At 38.3% G+C, this 19,345-nt stretch overlaps 1 pseudogene; it reads left to right on the top strand.

Moving 5' to 3' along the window:
• The window catches only part of LOC132765526 (RNA-binding protein 39-like), an 89,185-nt pseudogene extending 70,151 nt beyond the window's left edge, over positions 1 to 19,034 (top strand).
• Positions 19,035 to 19,345: the final 311 nt, after the last annotated feature.

Here is a 19,345-nt window from a genome sequence, read left to right as displayed (position 1 = left end):
AAGTCAGGTCAGATACAAATGTTATTGGGAAGCTGAGAATTTGGAATGTAGCTCCAGTAGTGGTTGGAACCAACACATTTTTTAAATCAGAGATAGGAATAATACAACCTTCCAGCTCTTGGTGGGCTGCAGCTTTCAGCAGTGATGGCCAATAAAGCCAAGAGTGATGAGTGCTAGGAGCTGGGATGATGTCTGAAAAGTTGTATAGATCAATTACTGCTGAAATAACTACACCAAGACAAGAATTTAAAATTTGATTTTTATTACGTAGTACAAAAGCTCCACTGTGTATGGGATGAAGGAGGAGGCTTGCCCTGGGAGGCAAATCATTGTGAAAAAAGAGACTAAAAATAGTAATAATATTCATCATTAATTATGTCCTGAAAATGGGTCCTCCACACTGGGAAGACAGAGTTGGGATCAATGAGGAAGGGGCACACCCTTAACTAATTCAGAAAATTATTCTACAAAGAAATCTATGGTGGGAGAGAGTTTGTGAACGTGTGCAAAAACTTTGGGAAGTTTTGTAAAGGAAATGCTCAGGAACATGAAAGAATTGTCCTTCATTGAATGCAATCACTTTTCAATTTTCATAGAGTAGAGGTCTTGAGAAAGGAGGACATTTATCTAAGGATGAAAGAACTCATTCTTTAGGAGGTATCCATATCTTCATAAATTAAAAGATCAGGAATGAGGAGGATGTGGGTGAATGTAAGGAGGAGGGGGATATATATATATATCCCCATGATTCGGACTCAAGGCAGCTTCTAAAAATAACCCCCCATTTGTATAATCTTCTACAGTCAGAGACATGAGCGAATTGGAATGTAACTAACAAAAACAGCAACTGCAAACTCCCACACATAGTTGTTGGACTTTTAAGAACAACTCTTGCAGTTAAAAGACTATATGCCCAATAATCTGTAAAAGTTTTGTTTTTCTTCAAAGCTTAAACAAAGGAAATTTCCCAACATGAAGATATACAGGAAGTAAACATTTGAAGTTTTTGAGTATAATGCCTCCTCTCTTTAGGAAAAGCTACCCTGTTTCCCTGAAAATAAGACCTACCCTGAAAATAAGACCTAGCATGATTTTCAGGATTTTTAAATCCTACTTCAATTTTGCTATTTTTATTGGTGTCTCTCCCTTTTTTCTGGGGTGTGTTTTGGGGACTTGACACTATATTTCCCAACCTTGCTGGACCTCAGCTGCACAAATGGTGACTTCCAACAGTATGAATGTGTCTGAAAATAGGGGGGAGTGATCCCCTATAACCTTTTGCCATTTCCTTAAAAAATCAAGGAGGTAGCTCTTTTATTTTTATTTTAAAACATTATTTCTAAAAATGTTTTAAAAATTCTTAAAAATCGGTGGATCATCTAAACATGTTGAAATTTGGTATGCTAATAGAGGAGGATTTCAAAATCTGGGAATATCCAGCAAGTGTCTCTTGTCTGGATTTTCAAATTTTTAACATATTATTCAATACTTTTTACATGTTGGGGCTTTCTGGTAAAATCATTTGTGAAAAAAATATTATTTGTTCATAGATATTTACATCTTTCATTTGGGCACACTGGTGATTTCCCCCACCTGGCTTAGAGTGGTGGGACGATGGTTTTGCTGGTCTCCAAATGATGGAACCAGCATGCTTGCTATCTTGGGACTACAGGATTGAATTGCACACTTTGTGAAGGATGTAAATTTGGTAATGCCCCATAGTATTATATGATCAAGAGGTTAGGGATAATTTTGCTATCCTTGGGACAAGTATCTGGGTCTTTACCCTCACTAGGGATCACATGACTTAAAGGCTTAAATCCTCTGGTCAACCTTCCAATTTAGAAGATGCTTTGCTATAAAGAACAGCTAACTGTGGCTCTTCAGCCTCATTAAAAATATAACTAGAAAACTTTCCAGTGTCCCAAAAGTCATGTGTCAATTGACTGAAGGATGCTCTGAACAGGAGTTTTTGATCATACAACTGTTTGTCTCTCCCAGAATGATTACCATTCTTCTTGCAATTAATTAGATCATTAACTATTGGATTAGTTTTTTTCTGTTATTATCCCCTTTGCTGCCTCTTTGACATTTTCTCTTGGTTTTGTCCCACTCCTGATGAAACCAACCTCTATTTCTCTTATTTGATTTGGGTGCTACTACAAGAAAAGCTGAAAATATCAAATTTATATGAGTGAAAAAGTAATGAAAATATTTAATGAAGTATAATTAAAAGTTCAAAAAGAAGTTGTATAACTGCATCCAAGATGCAGCAAAAAAAAGTCTTCCATGCCACTGACTGCATTTCCATCCCATTGATGATGTCTGATACTTCCAGCTGTGGTTAAAATTTATATGGAGGAAATGCCTTCTCTTTCTCTTTTAAAATGGGGATTACAAAGGCAAGGATGCCTGCAGAATGCAGGAAAGGGCTATTTATTATCTCTTTCATTTTGCCTCTTCCTCCTTTACTGACTAAAGAAAAAACTGTGTGAAATAATTGCTACCTCATGCTGTCCACAGGTTTTTCATGATTTATAAAAGCACAAACAATGTAGTGTCATTTTTAAAAAGAAGAAATAAAACAAAACAGTGAAGAAAATAAAAAGAAAATATGATAAAAGGAAAACATTTCTTGATTTTAAAAACATGGCAAGTTTGTCAGGGGAGGTGGCAGGGTTTCTGTTTGGTTCCTAATTTATTTTTAGACAGAGGTTATGCAACTCTCCTCCTGAAACTTGAAGGAACAGTTACAGTCCAGGGGAAAAAATAATTTATTAATTCTACTGAATGGATAAACTTGAACCCTAGCATTCCCTCCTCTGTCAACCACGACGTGTGAGTTGAACGCTCTTAATTAAGATCTTGCCCAAACTTAGTCACATTTTCTGTCTTCATTTTCCTCACGCTCTTCCTTTAAATTAAGACAAATCTGTCAAAAATGCCACTGCCGAGGGGAAGCCACCACAAGTGTCAGTAGGCTCTACAATATTTTCTGCACCACTGCTGACTGTCACAAGTGATTTAGGACAAAGTGGAAGAAATTGTAGGAATATCAATGAAATCGGTAAAGGTTCTGTGATGTCGCAGTCTCTCTTTGCTTAATGAGAATTTGGACAGTCAGAAGGTTGCTGTCACAATTGGAATACTATAGTTTTTCTGAGGATTTCCAGCAGTATGGAGCAATTTACTTTTAATGCAAATTATCATGATAACATATATGTGATACTAAAATACACAATAAATGTCTTCACAGGAATAGGTCTCAAAGAATCATAAAGTTGGAAGAGATCTTAAGGTCGATCCATTCCATCACTATTCTGCCATTCAGAAATATACAAAAGGAGACTCCACCATACTCTGAGGCACCATATTCTACTGTTAAACAGGTATTTACTATCAGGAAATCCTTCCTAATGTTTATGTGGAATCTCTTTTCCTGTAATTTGAATCCATTTCACCATGTGTTGGTCTCTGGGAGACCACATGTTGCTGAGGACCACATACTGCTTTCAGGCCACAGGCTTCCCATCCCTTCTTTAAAATGAAACAGTCCCCTGCCCTCATTTTACTTGAGCTACAAAGGGGTTCTCTTGGTAAGAATAACAGATGGGTTTGTGTCCTAAGAGATCATTCAAGTGTTCCACATCCAAGGCCACAAGAGAATGCTATTTCATAGTCAGCACCAAATTCAGTTCCTGTTACTCTTAAAACTTAGTATTGTAGACTGGATCATGGCTCAATCATCCATACACAACATTCAGTGCTAATGAACAAGCTGGTTAAGTAGCACTGGAGTACAAAAAGATCAACTTTGTAACAGAGCAGGATATAGCATCCTGGAAAGGTGTTGATTAATGTGACAGATGGCTTAACTGCCCACTGAACAGAGTGGGAAAATATCCAGTCTGTTAGATTAATAGGTGCAATAACTTATGAAATAGTATATCTTAATCACATGTTCATGTAGAGCAAATGGGGAAAAGCTGGCTACAGTGTCTGCAGTTGTCTTCTTTCCAATTAATCATGAAGAATTTATGGAATAATTTTAATAAGTCTGTGGAGATTTGGAGCACTGGCTTCTTAGTAATCAATATACAAGTATTAGTATTCTTCCTTGGAGTCTGTGGTAGTACTTGGACTTCCTAGAATTCTTTATACTGAATTCCATCTAATTTCCTCTTTTCCAGCTTTTTCATGTTTTGTTTTGCCATTAAACCCTACCTAAATTTTGATTTTTTTTAAAAAAAGGAAGTGACTTTAGAATCGAACCACCAGTGTCCCCTACATCCGAAACAAGTTTTGCACCATTTTTTTAATCAACGAAGCCTACTGTCTTCAACCTACCAATAGTATTTGCTTGTACCAATCTGAGGCCCCTTCTACACTACCATATAATCCAGATTATCAAATCAGATAATTAACATTATCTGCTTTGAACTGGATTATATGAGTCTAGACTGTCATATAATCCAGTTAAAACAGATAATCTGGATTTTTATGGCAGTGTAAAAGGGACCATAGTATCTTGCTGGATAAATATCTCTGTGTTGGATGTAGGATCTGTCCAAGGTGCTGAATTCATTTGGAGTGTATGGTAAAGCAATTGTATAGTTCCTTTAAATGGAAGATCAGCAGATTCCTCACTCTGCTAATATGGAAGTTCCTACTTGCCCTCCTATTTCTAATTTCAGGAAATGGTACTGGAGGGTTTCTACTTGTCTACGTGGCATTTATATCCAGCCTGCCATATCTTCATATGGCAGGCAGATAACCAATTTAAAGTTTTTCTTGGGCAATGCAGCCTATCACGTTTGTCCTATGTTGAGATGCTTGGGATTAGACTAAATGTCAATATAGTTTAGAATCCAGTTTTACACATAAAATATTTAGAAATTTCTGTGAAGCTGAACAGAAGGCTAATTTCCAGGAAGGTAAAAAGTCCTGCGAATGCTAACATTTATCATGAAGTAAAACTGTCCCACATACATCTGTAAATTGCTATCTAATAAGAATTTTTAAAAATGTTGATGCCCAGTGAAACATATGAAGAATATGGGGGAGGATCAAAAGTTACTATCAAACTGAAGTGATTCCTCAAAAGGAATGGCCTGTATATCCCTCAGTCTCACACACCCACAACTGCTATTTGTTAAACATGTCAGCTTCAAAATATAGGGAACTTGTTTGGTAAACTACATAAAATGTATTCCTTGTGTATCAGGAATAGAAGAAGTCAGTCCTTCATGTTAGCATCAACAGCTCATTTGTCTATGTTGATGATGATTAGGTAGCAATTTCCACAGGGCAAATTAATACACAAGAGTAGTGATTCCTTTTTAAGACTCACACAAAAGCAAGCTTTAGATATAGCTATTGAGAGATTGCTGAAAAGAGATTTGAATTGTCATACATGCAAAAAGGAAATGTTTTATTTCCCTAGCAAAAATGGCTTCTGCTGCTGGCCTAACAAGCATGCATCTTTTGTATAAAAGTCGTAAAAACGGTTTTGGCAGAAATAAAAATGTTTATTTCTCATAATACTCCACGGCTTCAGACAGAATGAGGTGATCTGATTACATTTCTCAGAACAGCTTGATAGAAGTCTTATGTCAACTGACTGGAGCATAATGCTCTCCCTGTGCAATTCCACATCCCTTCTGCATGTGTCCTTTTACAGAGACTACATTGCAGGGGAAGAATTCAGTACTTCCAGGCACAATGTCCTGTAGCCATCTCCTACATACCATGGTGCACTGTGATGGCTGATTTGGGAATAATGGATGCTTGGAAGAGTGGGAGGTGATTCCATAGTAAAAAGGAGGACATATATAACATTATCCTTCTAGAATCCTAGTAAGTGACTAGAGATGCAAGAAGAAGATATCAGTTGCCTCACTTCTGTATAACATCCTTTCCTGACCAGTAAATGGCTACTGGAGCTCACCCCAGTATGTGGTAGCCACCTAGGAGGGAAGCATTCAGCAAGGAGGTACTTGAATATGCAAAAGTGACATGTGTGAGTAATCTGGCGTTATATGTACTTGTTTTTGACTTTGGTATTATCATGTATTGCCTTCCTTTTCCAAATTACTGGGGCACAAGGCAGTTTACAAGACACAAACACCAATTAAACATTTGTATATGAAAACATCAATAGTGTGTGTATGTGTGTGTGTGTTATTTTAAAACATAGTAAAACAATTCATGGATTTAAAAACAATTAAAGTATCATTACAAGATACAAAATAATTATCAACAACACCATTAGTGAAAACCCGAGTGTTTGTCTATCCCAGGAAAGACATAACAGAGAGTGACAGACTAGCTACGTGGTTGTTCTGTACAGAAAACAACATTTTAACCACAATTTCTGCAATTTCAATACATCTGTATGTCCTGCACTAAATAACCATAAAATATTGCTTTCTATGTGCAGAATAAGTCACAAACTACAAAATTCTTCCAAAACTATTGTTTGAGACTTTCTCACAATAAGAAAAGAAGGGTTGAAATCACTTGTTTTATTCAAGAAGAACATTAGCAACGGATTACAACCCTTGTACTTGCTCTCCCTTGCTCACACATACATAACCCAGAACACATTGTTGACCTTTGATATTAAAAAAATGAGGAGTGGGGAGGCATCCCTATTCCCCTTTTTCTTGATTAGTATCTCTCACTTTCAGTGACAACTAATAATCTTAACATTTTCTGGGCAGATGTCATGTTTTGCTAGAGTAATTCACACAAACATTGCCTGTCGAACTATTTCATTGGTCTATTAGCTTGCAGCCTGTGCCACCACGTCGCAAGGAGTGCACAATTCACCCAGAAGAATCAATACTATTGATTGCTGACTTATGAGCCACATCAACAATCAGTCCCTAGGAGCTTGGATTCTCCTCAGTTTCAGCTCCAAAAACCCAAGCTTGTTAGGATCAGAGTAAATATTAGCAGCAGCACAGTCACATGCCGGGAAGGTTTCAGATGAGCCAGAGAGGAAAGGGAGGGGAGAGAGAGGGTGAGAGTGTGTATGTGAGAGAGGAGTGCAATTGCTTTGTAAAAGCAACAAAATTAAGGGATAAACTTAGTAACATTCAATAGATACTGAATTGATATGTCATTGCCACCACTGAACACTTGTTATGCAGCTAGCTTTCTGGGGTGGGGGTGGGGGTCACTTCCATAAGGAACACTAGACCTGCAATGAAATGTTTCATGGTCTAGACTTCCATCTTAGAAATGTTTGGATAAGTCTATTTTAGTGCTCATTTTGATCTGGGGCCAGTTTTACATATGTTCCATTTTAAGTATATTGAAAAAATCCACATGAAAGGCCCTATTACACTGCAGACATTATGTTTGCAAGTAGGCATATTTGTCTGCATTTATCCTGACATGCTGATACACATTTTCCTACTAAATATATTTGGACACATTTTAGATCTGAGAATTGTATTTCAAAATTTGAGGAACGGCACAGGCCAATGAACAATTCACACATAAGGAAATGCAGTGAATGATGTTACAGGTGGGAGTAACTTTGATTGCCTCCTTAAATCTAGTCCAGGGTAAAAGATGGCTGGTGCTGGATGTCAGGACATGACATGTGCAGGAAGCAGAGCTGCAGGATAGTTATGGCCACTTTCGTCCATCACAACCCTTCCCTCAGTTTCAGCTTGCCACCCACCTTCCTATCGTCAGTGCATAGTCAGCCTTGCTGGTTACTTTGGGGCCAGATAGGAATTTTATCTCCTTTATCTATGTTTTTTGCCTACTGTATCTATGGAACTTCGAGGATTGACTAAGAGTAGTATGTATACATAGGTCATCCCTTTCAGGTATTGGTTGTGGTCCTATTTTTTTTACAAAACCCTGTGACTCAAGAGAGAGTATGTCCTAGGTTTGCCTCCTGGTAAGCAAGTGAGCAATCAATAGCATTGGGGTGAGTAATCCATAGCACTGAGTGAATGAATTTTATTATATAGTCACAGACCAGAAGTTTAAAACATTAAAACATGCATAGCATTGGATTGCTGTCAGGGTCAGATGTTTCACCCAAGGGATGCTGAGGAGATGGTCACATCAGGTTGCTTTGCTTTCCTCAGATATAACTCTATTAAATAGGTTTTCAGCCAAATATTGTGGCCACTTTATCCCCCTCATGCAGTAACGAGTCCATGCTCATACCCTCATAGGCTGGATTGGATGGGTGGAAGGCTTTGGGGTCCCGTGGCAAAGTTTACTTTAATTTTTGCCATTTGCACCTTCTGCTGTAGGATAAACAGAACAGGCAACACACTACTGCAACCCTTCAAAACAATGGATTAAAATATTGTACATTTCAGCTATAGTTTTCAGCCAAGCCCATAGTGCTAAAGTGGCTATGAGAATTAGGACTTGGTGCCAAAGGCTGAAATTCAGTGGACCTCATCTCAGTTAGTCTCTCTGAGGTACAAATATATAGGAGAATACAAATAAAATGCAAAGTCATTAGTTAGAATAGCAAGGATACTTACACTTTATGGTTCCCTGTTACAAAATGGTTATCTCCATATATTTTTTCAGGAGGAATATGAGTATGATATATAATTGCACCCCAGGAACCTCATCTTAATTGCGATGGAAGATGGAAACCATCTCTTTCCAGACAGTGCAGCTTTACAAATGTTCATCCATAAATCTACCGAATCCCTTTGCAGTAGTAATCTGAAATATGCAGTTAAAATATGCATTTCTTGATGCATTTTGTCTCAACATGCATTCACAAGCATTTTTGCTCTGAAATGATGCAAAAAGAGAGCACACACTGTAACTATGCATCAATATTTGAAAAGTGGAAGAAAAAGAGGAGAAAGAAAAGGAGATGAGGAGAAGTAGAAGGAGTGTATGTCCCACACAATTATGTATATTAATTCCTGTTGTGGAGATCAGGTCACACCAAATTGTTTAAGCATCTATTAAGCAATGCCTACTAGGAACTCTGTTTTTGTTACATCTAACTGTCACAGGCAAAACAAAAATGTATGATTTCGGAGCCCATGACTTGATGCCATTCCTGTGAAGAGTTCAAAAGAAAATGAACAAGTCAGATGAAAAAAACTCAGGGTGAACCCTTTGCTCGATGGGGCATGAAGGTCTACTTGCAAAAAGCAAGCTCAACACTCTCCTTCCCAATAGAAGCCCAAGGAATGTTGTTCTTCCTCTACCTAACGAGACAGTTTCATGGGATCAGGCCAACTTGTCAACTCACTATAGTAGCAGCTGTACACACATTGTCAGACTTCATTAATTCAGCACTCACCATGTCCCAAAATCTGTCCTGTGCTTTCCAAACATTTCTTTATCTGGTGAAAGAGGGTGCTTTTTTTCTTCCTCAGTCTCAGTGTTCTTCTGAATTTCTATTGGTGGCCTAGTTCAGCACCATTTATTGTGAAGATGAGGCAGAATCACCAGGAGCTAGGTCAAGAGCCTCTGCCTGTGTGTGATTTGATATCCTTTTTTGCAAAAGGCAAACACATTTTGTTCTGCCTGCTACTTGAAAGGGGTGTTAGGGGTTGTGTGGGCAGTGCCCAGTAGTTTAAACAGCAAGACTACCCCTATTGACTGCCCACAGTTTGGGACTTCAAAATTTTCCAAAGGAGAAATAATCTTGTAATGACTTTACCTAAGCTTAAATTGAAATACAGAAAGCTGAAGAGATTAGAGACTGGAGAGATTATTGTATTAATACACATTTCAGTTGCTTTGTTACTTAGGTGAGAATAAGAATAAGAATAAAATAGAATAGAATAGCTTTATTGTCATTGTATATTTCATAATAGGAAGAAGAAGAGGAGGAGGAGGAGGAGGAGGAGAAACATCAACATCATCATCAACAACAAGAACAACAACAATAACAACTTTATTTTTGTACCCCACCTCCATCTCCCCTAAGGGATTCGGTGCGACATACGTATGACACAAAGTGTTTAAAACAACACATAAAATAAACACACAATACAATACAAAAATGTAAAATCAATAGCATATAAAACAACAATTTAAAACTCAGACCAATGCCCAATAACCTATAGTGACAATTGGCATAAAACATGGGCAAACTGTAAACAAGACAAGGGAACGGGATAGTGCAAATTGTAGCTAAGGAACAAGGGCATGGGATGAAGTGCAGTGCCGTGTCATTAATTGCAGTCCATTGGCACTAGACATTATCAAAGTCTTATTTGAACATCCAAGTCTTCAAATCCCTATGTAAGGAAGACAGTGTGGGGGCCTGCCTAATCTCCTGGTGGAGGGTGTTCCAAAGCCGGGGGGACACCACTGGGAAGACCCTCTCCCTCATCCCCACCAACTGAGTTTGTGATGATGGCGGGACCATGAGGAGGACCTTCCCAGCAGATCTTAACACTCAGGCAGGTACATGGGGGAGATGCGATCATGAAGATAGGCAGTCCATTTAGGACTTTATAGGTAATAACCTACACTTTGAATTGAGACCGGAAACATGAAATGAAATTGCATGCTTTTCCCATCACACATCACAAAAAACGACACCCATCCCTCCACACTTCAACCACTGCACAGCCCTCAATGCCACATCAATGTGAAAACATGAAGTTCAATATAGTTCACATGGCACTGTTTTCTTCTCGTTTTCTAAAATTTTTATCAAATGGATTTTGAATTGTAAAAAAAGATCAGAAATGAAATGCACAGACAATATTACCTGTGATTCCCATCAAGCTTTCTTATTCATAAACTAGGTGTACTCTGACCTCATCAGACAGGTCAGGTTTTTTTTTGGCTGGGGGGGGGGGGGTGCCTTTGCCTTCTGAGAGACTATTATTTTCCCAAGGCCATCCAGTGGGGTTTTTGTAGACAAGTGGAAACTTAAAGCCGTCCATACTATTTTGAAGTGGAATCAATCAATCAATGATTTATTACGGACTTTGACCAGCACAGTATAAAATGGGGCACAGGTGCCCAAGGAAGGGAATCGCAGTTCCCAAGTAGGTCAGATAAAAAGCAGATTAAAAACATGTTATAAAAGAGACAGATTAAAAAGCAGACTAAACTTACAGTTTAAAGTGCATGTATGAATCTAAAACAGGGGGATGGCTAATAACAAATATCAGACAACTGGGAGGCTCTAAAAAGGGATGAGAGGGGAGCATTTCAGTCATTACAATTCCACGACAAGTGGAATCAGGAAATACATTTTTGGCATGACCAACTATAACATAGCTATATTTTGTACAAATAGTCTCATCAAGTTACATCTTTAGATTTTACTAGAAAAAAAGAGGCACAACATTAGTGTAACATATTAGCAACTAGCCTGATGGTCAGTGGCAGGAAAGAATGGGCATCTGACAAGCAGTCAAAATGGCAGGTTTAAATGCATTTTCTTTTCTCCCTTTCCTAATAGATGTGCCTCTGGCTAGAGAAGTCTCTACCCACCCCTTTTTTCCTGGACTAGTAACTTTTGAACACTTACATCAAGGGTGATATTAACTGCTTAATGTAGAACTCCTTACATTTTTTCCCAATAGTAATTATATACTACTTATCAGTGTCTTCTTGATACCACTCAGGTTTGAATGTTGTTGGTTTTAACTTTCATTTTAATGGAAGCATCAACCACTTAATGGAACCTGTTATGCACACTGTGAAATTTTGGTTCACTTTGTTATCCAATCTGTTTTTTCAGAATTTCCATTCACACACCATCCATTAAAAGCATGCAAATTACCAGACTGATGATTATTATAGATTCAATCTCCATACTAAAAAAATACAATTAATGGTATAATTGATTGCCATTAATTAGTGCATTAGTGGGTGCAGTACTATTTGTTGGGTTCCATCAAATTATCAATTCTGCCCTTTGTTAATTAATTTTCTTAACAATGGCAGAATAATGCTTTAGAGGAGTATTGGTGTGTAGAAGATTCTTTTTCAGTCCAGGAAACATTTTTTTAAGATGATGATATGCTAATGTATCATTAAGAATGAAAACAAAACTACATTTTGTATTCGCCTTGTCAGAAATCAGAGAAAATACTGAATTTGATGAATTGAAATGAATTTCTTATTTAGGGTTATGTACATATTGAAGGTCCTAACAAGGAGCAACGACATTTGACTGTATGACTATTTCCGCTACCAAGATTATAGTCAAAACAAATTAAAGGTTCTGCCCTATTGACTTCAGAAACATGGCAGAAAGTCAGGTTTTCATTAGGTTAGAAAATCTGGAGATGTCATGGTAGCTGCCAGTTATAAAGACTGGTATTAGAAGCATAGAAGGGGGGGTTATAGGCCATTAAATCCAATCCTCTACTCAGTGCTTGAAGCACAGCCAATAGCTATCTGGGGTCTTTTTGATGATGTCCAGAAATAGAGCTCGAGATCCTACTACCTAAGTAATTAGCTCCAGTGCTGAAGCACTATCAAAAAGTTCCTTCTAATATTCAATCACAATTTACTCTTCTGTAAATTAAAATCATTATGCCTGTTTCCTACCTTCTGGGGCAGCAGAAAACAACCTGCACCCTTCTCTCTGTGATGGCTATTTAGGCATTTAAAGAGTGCAAACACGGCATCTCTTTTTCTTCACCAAGCTGAACATTCTCAACTTCCTCAACACTTCTGTGCATCTATTGGTTTCTATTTTGCTTATCATCTTTGGGTGCATTTACATTATAGAATCAATGCAATTTGACTGCCATAGCTCAAAGCTATGTAATCATGGGAGTTGTAGTTTTATAAGGTATTAATAATCTTTGCCAAAAAGTGCTAGAGCCTCAGCAAACTAAAAATCTCAGGATTCTATAGCCCTGAGCCATGGCAGCTAACGTCCACCTGCATTAATTATACTGTGTAGATTCATTCTATGTTGACAAACTGTGAACCCATTCTAACTTCTCTATATCCTTCTTAAAATGGGGCCCCCAGTCTAGTGCAGAATACATGGTAGAATGAGAACAAACTATGGAAGGTTGGTGGTATTGTAACAATATTTCATTGTTACAATACCACTATTGAATGGGCAACAAAAAAGTATCAGGGGTAGAGCAGACCTTCATGAAGTCCATAGGCTTCAATAGATTGAAAAATTGCATTTTTATATAAAAAAAATACAAACTCTATATACTTCTATGAAGACATATCACAATAGTAGACCTAGTAGGTAATAAAACCGTTGTTGTTCTTGTTGTTCCTAACCTAACAAACTAATCTAATTTCATGAAAGTATCCAGGTTATTAGTGAAGTACATGCCTCTAAACATGCTGGAGGTCACTTGTCAAGTTTTAATATCATACACTGTAAATAAGCTATTGTTAGCCCTTTACTTCAGAACATGAATGGACCATCCTTGGCTACATGACCAAGTGCCAGATCATTCTCTTAAGTCATTTGCTGAGTAAAAGTCATCAAATTAACTGCTTCTTCTGATTTCCGTTTACAATGGTGAAATGCAGTTCATCAGACCCTGCACACGAAGAGACACAGCAGAGCCAGAAAATGGTAACCATATGAAATGGCTGACAATTGCCATAATCGAATATTATAATTAAGTCTATGTAAACCAGTTGAAATCACTGAAATAGTACAAGTTTAATATGGCTTGGGGAACTTGGCATATTAACTTGGAGAAGAGAAGGTTAATGGAGGCCATGTTAGCCATGTTCAAATACCTGAAGGGATCTCATCTTGAAAAGGGAGCCAGCTTATTTTCTGCAACTGTCTTCCAATTCTATGATTTTATATCAAGATGATGCAAGAACCACCAAGAGGATAACAGTTAGAGATAGAGATGTGTTTGTTTTTATTTCCCTGTAGAAATAACCACCTTGTGTCTCCAGAAATTAGCAGCAGAACAGAGCACATCCTGCCCCAGAAATCCAAAAAATTCCAAGGTTTTCAATATGTGTTGTGAACTATGTGTATAAGTAATATGAAGATGTGTGCACTGTAGAAAGTCACACAATCTCCAGTTTGGGAATGTGATGTCTTAAGATCTATCTGTCTCTCTCATATTCACACATGTATATGCAAAGACCACACACAAACACACACCTCTGAAAAAGACACGGGTTTAGATGTATCTGGAGAGGGCAATGTGGCTATTTAGGCAATCATTGCTTCTCCTTCAGCTTATTTTTCTTTCTTTGCCCAGCCCGGCCTATCTATTGACTAGTTGAGACTTTGGCTAGTTTCTACAGGGCTAAGAAGGAATTGTTTTGCTCCTCATAAAGACAATGTAGTACAGGAATGTTTAAATGGCCGTGATGCATTAAACTCTTGATCATGTTAGCTGCAAATTACAGGGAGAAGGTTGTCTCCAGAAGCCATGTGGAGCAACCAAAGGCACCTTCAGAATTAAGGTGGATTATCTTATCTCCTCTTCTGGTTATACAGCAGATGATGTGAGATGATTAACTTTTGGGGCCAACCTGGGTACACTCCTGTTTAATGACATTATCCCACCTTAATTTTCCCCTGTTTTCTTACTGTCTTCATAAGCTGGCAAATGTAGTCCCATGGAGGCCATCCCACAACACATAGCTACTTCTGGTGGCTGCCTGTGGGAATCCTTCTTGCCAGCATGTGAAGATGGTAACAAGACTCCATTTTCAAGAGTCAGGTGTTCCCTGATTCCTGATTTAAGAAAGCAATGGGAAGTGGCGGAAAGCGGAGGAAAGCAGGAAGAAGATGTGAAAACATTACGAGATTGCTGGCCAACATGAAGACAGACCTTGCTGGGGTAAGATGGGTTCCCACTCTTCAAGATGCTTTCCCCCACTTTCCATCTCTCCCCCCCCCCATGGGATGCCCATAGTCACAGGGCTAATTAAAGTGTCCTTTCTTTGGTATGGTCAGTGGTGGGAAAGTGTTCCATATGGCTTGGTGTCAGAGTTCTTTTGCCCAAGATAAAGCAGGGAAGAAGTCCTCTAGGTCTTGGCTTCCTGTTCTTCCATGCCTTCATTAAATACTATTACATACATCCTATATAAATAGTTGCAGCCATAATTTTTCCAGGCTTGTGACTTGTCTTCCAATTGTGTTTGGACACTGCAAAAAGTTGTGCTCAGTGGGAGAAAAAGGTTACACATGTGTATATAAGTAAAGTGTGCATACTATTTTATGAAATGCATACATTTTGCTGAATTTGTATAAAAAGAGACACAAATTTCTGTACAGGAAGAAAAAGAAAATCACAGAACTCAATAAAGAAATAGGGCAGAACAAGAACACCAGTGGGCTTCTGAGAAATGCAGCAAGAATGGGACTGACAGATTTTCACATTCCTAATGACAAATGGGCAGCTGGCATCTTTAAATCCAAAAGTTGTGGGCTGAACAAACTTTCCTCTAGTCTCGCAGGTAAAACGAGAAAACATACCTAGAGGCAAAGTTCCGAGAACAAGAAAAATGATTCAGCCACTGACTAACTCAATAAAAGAGGTACCACTTTGATGGGAAATACAGCAAGTGTTATACAACAGACAATATTGTGTGTGGTGTGCTCATTGATCAACTTGAAACCTTCTGCCAATTAATTAAATAAGGTATCTGAAAAACCACCCGTGCAAAGAATGCTGCATTCATGACATTTTCTCTGTAGTACTTATGATGTTTAAACATGATATTCTAGGTTTGACAAGTTGATATGTCATTCTTCCCAACTAGGACAGAGGAAGGGTGAAGAGAAATCAGGTATCTGACCAGCTAATGCACATTTTACATTTCTAATTGTGCCAAACTCTTGGAAAGAAAAATGACTCAGTTTTATTTTGGAAGGGATTTCATAAGTGTTGCTAGTTCCTAAGACAAAATCAAGAAGACTGCTAGAACATGGACTGTAGAATCTATTTCAATGATTGAGATTTTTAGATTAGGCCAACTGCATGCCATCTTAATCCCTACCATTTTGGGATAGTAAGATCTAACAGAGATGGGTCTGCTGTTCCAATCCAGGGAGAAGCAAATGCCTTAATATATTTATTTGCAAATTGCTTTGAATGAGCCAACGGCATGCCCTTTTTAAAAAAAGAAGCTCTCTCTTGATCCAGAGCGAGCTGTTAGAGTAACACTGCCCATATTTTCACAGCAAATATTAACAACTCATGTTTTAAAAGAAGTCAGTTTCCAAATTGTAAAAATATCATTACATGGTTTATGAACAATGATTTGGAAGAGAGCAGGTACTTTAGAAGTGCTTTCCCTCCTCCCCTCTGAGCTCAGAGATCCTTTAAAGGGAGCATATATAGATAAGGCACTAATGCTTTGTGTGTTAGATTGAGATGCACAGTCTAAATCACATACCTACATGGAAGTAACCTGCACATGTTTTCTCAAAGCACATGTTTTCTCCCAAAGAAGTTACCATACTCCCAACTCAAAAATAGGAAATGTAATGTTGGTGGACTGGAAAAGAAATTTAAAGATGGGCTTAAAGCTAACCTTAAAGACTGTGGCATCAGCACTGAGAATTGGAAAGCCCTGGCCTTTGAGTGCTCTAACTGGAGGTCAGCTGTGACCAGCAGTGCTGGGGAATTCAAAGAGCACAAATGGAGGGTGAAAGGGAGAAATGTGCCAAGTGGAAGGCGCATCAAGCCAACCCTAACTGAGATCCCCTTATACCTGGAAACCGATGCCCTCACTGTGGAAGAACATGCAGATCAAGAATAGGCCTCCTAGTCACCTATGAACCCACCGCCAAGACACTACACTTGAAAGGCCATCATACTCAGACAACGAGGGATCGCCTAAGTGAAGTGAAGAAATAATATATTTGCATTTTGTGGTTTCGTTCATTGTTTTTGTAATATTGGGAATTAATCCAATAAAAAAATGATATACATACAAGGAATGAGACAGAACACCAATGTCCAATCTATTGCCATGTGTACAACTCAGAATCCTTCTTGAGTCTGTAGAAACAGACAAAAGCAAATAAACCCACTGTTTCAAAGCAATTAATAGATTGCTTATCGGGAGATTACTTTCCTGGGTCCACTATCAGTTGGGATATGTGTCACATGAAGCAAGATTTGGGGTGCCACTACAGGGCAGTCTGAAACCTATTATCTCATTTCATGATTTGAACACCATTTGGCAAGATTTTCTCTGTAGTCATAAAACATTGGCTTGGCATTGCCTAAAGTAGTACTCGGAGATCCAGACTAGCAAAGCTTTGCTAACTTTTGACTCAGAGCCTCCTGATGATTTCTATTCATGCAGCTAATACTAACAAATGACTAGAGGTTCTTGTGTTTGTTAAGGTCTCTTCAGTGCTAGAGGAAGAATCGGCTAGTTTCTTATCCCTATGTCATCAATCACAAGTGCTGCCTTCATTATTTCACTGCAACCCCGGGAGATGTATAATCTTTTGCCCTTTAAAACACTTTGCCACCTGTACACATTGTGTCGGTACTACACTGTGATACGATATAAACTATTTTCAGGAAATGCAGACCTTTTCAAGACCTCAGACTTGCTGCAGTTGATTATGTTGTTAATTCCAGCAAAATGCAATTCACCTCCACAGATCTCAAAAGGACAAATGTGATAAGACTAATTTAACCAAAAGCATGGGCTAGAGGAATGAAAAGGAGAGAAGAGATGTATAAATATTATTCACAAGAGCTGTTTCCTGCTTTTTGCACAGCAATGAAATTAAACTATTTTAATGGTGTTACTTTGCATTTATGCTTGTATATATAAAAGAGATTCAGAGCACCTAATATAATGTGCTGAATAAATATTTGTCATTTCTCACTGACAGCTCATGTCATTATAAGTGCTATTGGATTTCTTTGTATGTTTTTAAATTTATAATTCTAATAACACACTTGATCAAATATCAACAACTTAATAGTATACAAAAGGGCAGTTCAGACCCCATGAAGCTCTATATGGGATCCTTACACTTAAACATAGCTGAAGATATGCTTTGTGGAATCCTTGAGCCATTTAGTTGGATTGAAAGCATCCAGCTGATGATGGACAGTGAAAGTGGGTGTTCCAAAGGGTATGGATTTATCACTTGTTCAGATTCAGAGTGTGCTAAAATGGTTTGGAACAACTAAAGCCCCTTCCACACAGCTGAATAAAACTCCACATTAACTGCTTTAAACTGGGATATATGGCAGTGTGAACTCAGATAACCCAGTTCAAAGCAGATATTGTGGGATTTTCTGCCTTGGTATTCTGGGTTTTATGGCTGTGTGGAAGGGCCCTAAATGTGTTTGGAACAACTAAATAGAGTGTGATGAAAGCTCCTTCCATGGACGCTTTTAAAGAGAAGCTGGATGGCCATTTGTCAGGGGTACATTGATTGTGCATTTCCTGCATGGTTTGCATAGCTGGCCCATGTGGTCTCTTCCAACTCTATGCTTCCATGATTCTATGAATTGTCTGGAAGACCAATGAAAGTAGGTCATGTAACAGAACACACAGCTGTGTCCAGTGCTAGCTCATTTTTGGACAGTGATGAACTAGAAAGGACTGTAATTGACTTGGGAACAACTGACTGCCTTCATTTGATAGTGTGTACTGGTCTTTAGATTCCTCCAGCTGCACAATAAGCTCTGCAGATGAGTGGCTCATTAGCGTTTAGTGCTGTAACAGATTTGCAAACAACACTTTATCAGCAAAGTGAAGACTTGGCTGCAGCTGCTTCAGTACAACCCCTTGCAACACAATGTTTCCAGCTTTCCAACACATTTAACCCTCAAACTCAAGAGGAAGCAGGCTAGAATACAGAAATCAAGGACAACGTGATCGAGGAATGCAACAAACATGGAGGAGTTGTCCACCTTTATGTAGACAAAAAATCACCTTAGGGCAACGTCTATGTAAAATCCCCTTCAATAGCAGCAGCAATTGCAGCTGCAAAAGCATTACATGGAAGGTGGTTTGCAGGTAAAATAATAACAGCAACATGAGGACCTCTGTCAACATGCCACCTTTTTCCAGATTCTATGACTGCAACTCAGCTGGTTCCTGCTCAGCGATGAAGATAGAGTCAGTCGATTTTAGATATCGCTATTATTTGAAAAAGGGCTTGAGTTAAACAGAAGGGAAAGGTGTAAAGACCTTTGTGTACACTTGCTGTTACCTTTAAAGACAAAAAATATAGCAAGCAGAAATGCTGTGTATTCATTCTCTTGGTTAGCATTCCCACTGTATACAAAGCTGATTGATTGTTCTGCCTTGTAATTCTTGTAGATTTGGAATATTTGACTAAAGTGAGCTATAGGAACAGGTGCCGCTTATAGGGAAAAAATACCTGCAAGAGTTAGGGTTCTTCATACTTCAACTGCTGGGC

The sequence above is a fragment of the Anolis sagrei genome, chromosome 2 (genome assembly GCF_037176765.1).
Source record: "Anolis sagrei isolate rAnoSag1 chromosome 2, rAnoSag1.mat, whole genome shotgun sequence".
Classification (NCBI taxonomy): domain Eukaryota; kingdom Metazoa; phylum Chordata; class Lepidosauria; order Squamata; family Dactyloidae; genus Anolis; species Anolis sagrei.
This window is presented reverse-complemented; position numbering and strand designations above follow the sequence as displayed.